We start from the raw sequence: 7,033 nt of genomic DNA, 5'->3' as shown, positions 1-7,033 counted from the left end.
TCGCCAATGCACAAGAACCAAGGTCACACAAGAGGCTGAAGCATATCAAGCTGCGTTACCACTCGATTCGCGAGTACATCGAAGATGGAGAAGTAAAGATTTGCAAAGTACACACTGATCTGAATGTAGTAGATCCGTTGACTAAAGCTCTCCCAAGGGCAAAGCATGACCAACACCAGAATGCCATGGGTGTTAGGTACCTTACAATGTAATCTAGATTATTGACTCTAGTGCAAGTGGGAGACTGAAGGAGATATGCCCTAGAGGCAATAATAAAGTGGTTATTATATATCTTTATGTTTATGATAAATGTGTATATACCATGCTATAATTGTATTAACCGAAACATTGATACATGTGTGATATGTAAACAACAAAGAGTCCCTAGTATGCCTCTTAACTAGCTTGTTGATTAATGGATGATTAGTTTCATAATCATGAACATTGGATGTTATTAATAACAAGGTTATATCATTGTATGAATGATGTAATGGACACACCCAATTAAGCGTAGCATAAGATCTCGTCATTAAGTTATTTGCTATAAGCTTTCGATACATAGTTACCTAGTCCTTATGACCATGAGATCATGTAAATCACTTATACCGGAAAGGTACTTTGATTACATCAAACGCCACTGCGTAAATGGGTGGTTATAAAGGTGGGATTAAGTATCCGGAAAGTATGAGTTGAGGCATATGGATCAACAGTGGGATTTTTCCATCCCGATGACGGATAGATATACTCTGGGCCCTCTCGGTGGAATGTCGTCTAATGTTTTGCAAGCATATGAATAAGTTCATAAGAGACCACATACCACGGTACGAGTAAAGAGTACTTGTCAGGAGACGAGGTTGAACAAGGTATAGAGTGATACCGATGATCAAACCTCGGACAAGTAAAATATCGTGTGACAAAGGGAATTGGTATCGTATGTGAATGGTTCATTCGATCACTAAAGTCATCGTTGAATATGTGGGAGCCATTATGGATCTCCAGATCCCGCTATTGGTTATTGGTCGGACTGAGTACTCAACCATGTCCGCATAGTTCGCGAACCGTAGGGTGACACACTTAAGGTTGGATGTTGAAATGGTAGAACTTGAATATGGAATGGAGTTTGAATATTTGTTCGGAGTCCCGGATGAGATCCCGGACATCACGAGGAGTTCCGGAATGGTCCGGAGAATAAGATTCATATATAGGAAGTCATTTTATAAGATTTAAAATGATCCGGAAGGTTATATGGAAGGTTCTAGAAGGTTCTAGAAAAGTCCGGAAGAAACCACTTTGGAAGGCGGAGTCCCAAAGGGACTCCACCACCATGGCCGGCCAACCCTAGGAGGGGGGAGTCCACCTTGGTCTCCACCAAGGGGGCCGGCCACCCCCCCACATGGAAGGGGGGAATCCCACCCCAAGTGGGATTCCCACCTTGGGTAGGTTTCCCTATCACATGGAAGGTTTTGGGTTCGGGTCTTATTCGAAGACTTGTAGTCCAACACTTGGGGCTTCCACCTATATAATGAGGGGCCAAGGGGAGGGGGCCGGCCACCCCAAGACCACAAGGTGGCCGCACCCCCTAGTGGCCGGCGCCCCCTCTCCCAAACTCTAGCGGCCCTCTCTCCTCCACCACACCCCGCACGCTTAGCGAAGCTCCGCCGGGTTTCTCCACCACCACCGACACCACGCCGTCGTGCTGCCGGATTCAAGAGGAGCTACTACTTCCGCTGCCCGCTGGAACGGGGAGGTGGACGTCATCTTCATCAACAACCGAACGTGTGACCGAGTACGGAGGTGCTGCCCGTTCGTGGCGCCGTGATCAAGATCTTCTACGCGCTTTTGCAAGCGGCAAGTGAACGTCTACCGCAGCAACAAGAGCCTCATCTTGTAGGCTTTGGAATCTCTTCAAGGGTGAGACTCAATAATCCCCTCGTTGCTACCGTCTTCTAGATTGCATCTTGGCTTGGATTGCGTGTTCGCGGTAGGAAATTTTTTGTTTTCTATGCAACGAATCCCTACAGATGATGCCTGTGACAGGCGTGACCAGCGGTGTCATGGTGGTGATGGTTGTGGTATGTGATAGGCAGTAATCCATGGTTGTAACCGTGTAGGTGTAGCCAGTGGTGGCGACGTTCTTCTTGTGCTACTTCGAAAGCTTCGGCCTATCATATTCAGCCTAGTCTTGCTCGTAGGTAGCGTAAACCCGCCATGACCTCTATCGGCGAGAGTGACATGGTGATCTTTCTGCGCACCGGTGTCGTGCCAGGCTTCGTGAAAACGACGTGAGGCTTTGTGATAGGTGAGAGGTAAAATCACCATGTGGACAAGTGGTGAGGCTAAAGCTAGGCTCGTATGAAACCAAACAAAATGAGCCTTACGTTTTTGCTGGGCCAAGAAAACTCTGCACATGCGACCAAACGAGATGCGTTTTCTGGCCCATGGCCCGTTCGCAATGCGGAGGCACTCCCATCTCACTGCCGCAGTCATGCAAGAAATCGGTTCAGCCTACCAAATGGGCGCAATATATTCTGAATGTTGTTTTATATAACAGCTTCATATTTGATGCGTATTTGGTGATAACCAAATCTTTGATCCAGGTTAGAAGATATCCTATCGTTCTAATTCATTAAATAAATCGTCAATCAAATGGAATTGGAAATGTTAATTAGTGCGAGCCTCAAATTTTCTCACTATCCAAGGATCACTACAAGTTCTACTCCATCTAATGCACACATTCCTCCGCATATGCCCTAGCCTACTAGTTTGATCAGAAAAAGTTTAGAAGAATGGGGGTTATAATATACATCTACAACTACAAATAGATAAACAACAAATACACATACTTAAATATAATAATTTAACTCATAATATGAGGATTGAACATCAAGAGTATACAAGTATGACCATAATCATGTAGGGCAACTCTTTTTTATTGAACAAGAAGGGCCCCGAAAGGCCTAGAATCTGCATTTAAAACGGCCATAGGTACATTTTCCAAAGGGGCCTCTAAGAAATAGGAAATTACAACAAGGTCCAACTTATTTTGCACTAAGCACCGTAAAAAGCTTCGCAGAAACTCAGTCGAGTACATGGCCGCCGCCGATAAAGATAGGCTTCCAAACACATCCATCCTTTCTTCCGCCAGGGACAACAACACTTGGGGAATCTCAGAGTTGCATGGATGCATCGAAGCCAGGAAAGATCCTCCGGAGGAGTTCAAAAAATCTCAAGCAGACGAGCTCGAGGGCAGCAGGGGCCATCCCCATTGCCGAAGATATCAGCGACGCGACCGTCACTTGGAAGCTGCTGCATGGGATGCAGACTCCGCCAGCTCCAAGTAACTCCTACATCTTGCACATGCCACCAAGCCTATCTTCTCATTCCTCTACAGAAAGAGAAGAGCTGCCCCATCGCCGCTGATGCTACAAGTACACAACATGGACCAACACCATCACCTTATGGATGGAGTGGAACTCCCTCTTTCCCACCATCACCTTTGGCTCCGACCGAGGGAGGTCCACGATGGGAGTTTGAAGGAGAAGGCAACAACAAATCTGGCCGGCGAGATTTGCGGTTATCATGCCGACATGGAGAAAAACTGTAGCATAAAGATAAACCCTAGCCCTATCACTACTTGTACTACCTAGATCTACTCCGGCGCCACTCCTTTGCCACCTTTTTACATCCTCGCTCCGCAGCGTGGTGCATAAATACGGGGCGGCATCGTTCGGCCTGGTGCTCTGCTCTCCTCGAGAGAACGGAGACCCTACGCCATAATGACGACACGCGCCACCTCACCTATTAATCACAGTTTAAGTTTAGAACGCCCGTGTGCGGCACGGTGATTAACCCGTAAGACGACTTCCTTATTACAGTATTAACTAACCGACCGAGTGGATATCTATAGGACTGTGTGTGTGCCCGTACGGCCCGTGGGATATATACAACCGCCGTAAGAGCATGTCTAGCGGTGCCCGTAAAATTCAGGCCCTTAAAAGCCGAGTACAGGGCGTAGAAAACGGTTTATACGGGGCGAAAACTGGTGGCCCAGAACAGTCCCCGTAAACCCTAATCTGTTGTTTAAGGGGGCTCTTGTGCACCACCACCAAACTGGAATCCTAAAACAACAATTGAGCATAACGCAATCACAAACAATGTGTGAATGCATGATCAATACACAAACATTTGATGCATAGTCCATAGTTTTTACATCAAATCTCACGATGGCAATGGAGCGGGTTTGGACGGATATAGAAAAACCAGATCCATGCCCAAATCCATCAGCCTCACTCTGCCCCGCCCACGAAAGTATCCATGGGCATGGATGTCGCTCCAAATCCAAATCCACTGGATACCCGGATATCCATGGATATCCATGCCCATAAAATTTCAGTAGCATTTCAGCAATATTTTAGTAGCATTTCAGCAATAATTATGTCGAAAATTCTTAGGAATATCAAAGTAACAATATATCAATGACATAGTACTTATAATATATCAAATCCCACACAATCACACCATACAATAGCTATCTCATTCCAATCTCATGGAACACTTTTTATTAGAAGATTCCAACACAACATCTAGTGCATTTTATTAGAAGATTCCAACACAATATATATCCGACGGACGGACCGATACTCGGAGATGGATGTTCGTGCGGGACGGAAGCCAGAAGTATTTAGCGATAGGAGACGGATGGGCAGATGGCTCGATTATGGCTAAGTTCTTAATTATGTCAAGCAATTACCTAGGAGGCGGAGCAATCAGCAAATTTCCAGAGTCAATGCGTACGAAGCCCAACCAGCACAAAGCTATTCCGTGAATATTTAGAGTATAAAATCATTAAGACTTAAATTAAGGGTTTGGTGATTTGGGCCTCAAAAATGGTAGCTAAGCCTAGGTAAAATTACATGTGTCACTAACATGTGGGTCCCACATGTCTGCCGGATATCCATCGAATATCCACGGGGCAAAAGCTCTGCCCGTGCCCGCTCCATAAATTATTGGATATCCGCCCCATGAAATCCATGGACACAATTAGCCCTCCAAACCCGTGCCCGACGGGTCGAATATCCGTGGATACCCGGATCCGTGGATAAAATTGCCATCCTTAATCAAATCGTCAAGCCACGACGGTAAACAAAAAGTTGCACCTCATCATCACAACACAATCAAGCATCAAGCGTCGACAGAGTGGTCGAGGCCTCCATCACCACCACCACCACTCATCGGAGGCTCACCTTGAGGAGTAGACGCTCCACCACTGCTTGGCCCACGACCTTGACGCAAGAGCCTCGCTTGAATGAAAACTCCTTTTTCTTGGAGCCGACCATGTCTTTGTAGCGCAATTGAGCAAATTTGGGCAACACAAATAAAATATGATCAAAACATGATCACACGCCTAGCATGACCAACAAAAAATGATCCAGAACATGAGAAAAGAACTCACATAGTCCTCGGGAACACATCCACTCAGGGGATGATCCCTCACATGGTCCATTGCCACACTCCAACGAGCATAACATGGTTTGATCACGTCCCACCGACCTTGAAGGGAGCGGTAAGACATATACCCTAACGTGCTTGTCCAAGACTTTAACTTGCAATATTCATCCTCAATGTGTTGCCAATAGCACTTGATGGTTTGGTCCGTGCCAGTCACCACATCCAACCCCACCTTGCCCCGAGAACGAATCAAACTGACGTCTTCAACCTCGGTGTAGTTGGACGAGCACTTTTGAAAGAACATCTCTCTAATTAAAGTTTTGTGTGTTTGATGACAACATGTGTGATACACTAATGTGTGTTGATATAGTGCAGAATTTATTTGTGGTTGATTTTTTGTTGAGAAAAAGAGAAAGGAAGCAGGAAAACTAATGTAGGCCGGATAATCTGGGGCCGGATATTCTTAAAATATCTGGGCCCTGAAAACGGCTAAGGACCTTGGCGTCGAGGCTCTCCGTACTCCCCTGGATCAAGGCCAGATATTTGTGCTTGCCCTGGATAATATTGGGGGGGGGGGGGGGGGGGGCGCAGATTATCTGGCCCTTACTTAGGCCGGATTATCCGCCCCCCCAAGTTCCTGCAACGGCTCGATTTCCAGGGGGTATAAATACCCCCTTCTTCCTCAACCTCAAGCTGGTCATTCCTGCTCAAGTTCATCCACCATTAGAGCCACACCAAGAAACACAAGATTCACTAGATCTCCTCCTCCAACCATCCAAAGCTCTTGATCTTTGGAGAACCAAATGAGAAGACCCCGATCTACATCTTCACCGAAGCGATTTACATTTCCCCCTCATTTGCTTGAGGGCCCCTTTGTTAGTGTTCCATTTGGAAACCCTAGTTGCGTGTGGTTGATTTGTTCTCGTTATTGTTGTTGTGTTGCTACAGCTATCTGGGAGCCTCTGATTCAGTTGTGGATGTGTGCCCCAATAACCTTGTAAAGGCCCGATTTTCGCCTCGAGGAAATCCCTTGGTGGAAGTGGGCTAGGCCTTTGTGACGTTGCTCACATGAGACCTGAGTGAGGCCTTCGTGGCATTGGTCTGGCCTTTGTGGCGACCACACTCCTCCAAACGTAGATGTACTTCCCCTCAAAAGGAAGGAACTACGGGAATCATCTCTGTGTCTCCACGTGCTCCACGCTCGATTACCTCTATCCTTAATAGCTCTATTATATCTTGTCTAGCTATATCTTGCTTAGTTATATATCTTGTTATATAGGTAAATTCACATAGTTGCATATCTAGAGAATTTACCTTTTTGTCAAGCCTAAATTGAAAAAGAACTAAAAATTGGGTAGCACCTAATCACACCCTCTAGGTGCAGCATACGATCCTTTCAACTTCGCTGGCACGGACACTCCCTGGTCGATCTCGGTCACATCACCGTCAACCTCTTAATCAGCATCATCATCGTCAACCTCTTCGTCGACAACCTCCTCGACGTGAACCTCATCACCAACGAACCGATGGAATCATCAATGTTCACTACGGATTCATTGAGGACATCCATGAACTCTGATATGGG

The sequence above is a fragment of the Lolium perenne genome, chromosome 3 (assembly GCF_019359855.2).
Source record: "Lolium perenne isolate Kyuss_39 chromosome 3, Kyuss_2.0, whole genome shotgun sequence".
In the NCBI taxonomy this organism is placed as follows: domain Eukaryota; kingdom Viridiplantae; phylum Streptophyta; class Magnoliopsida; order Poales; family Poaceae; genus Lolium; species Lolium perenne.
This window is presented reverse-complemented; position numbering follows the sequence as displayed.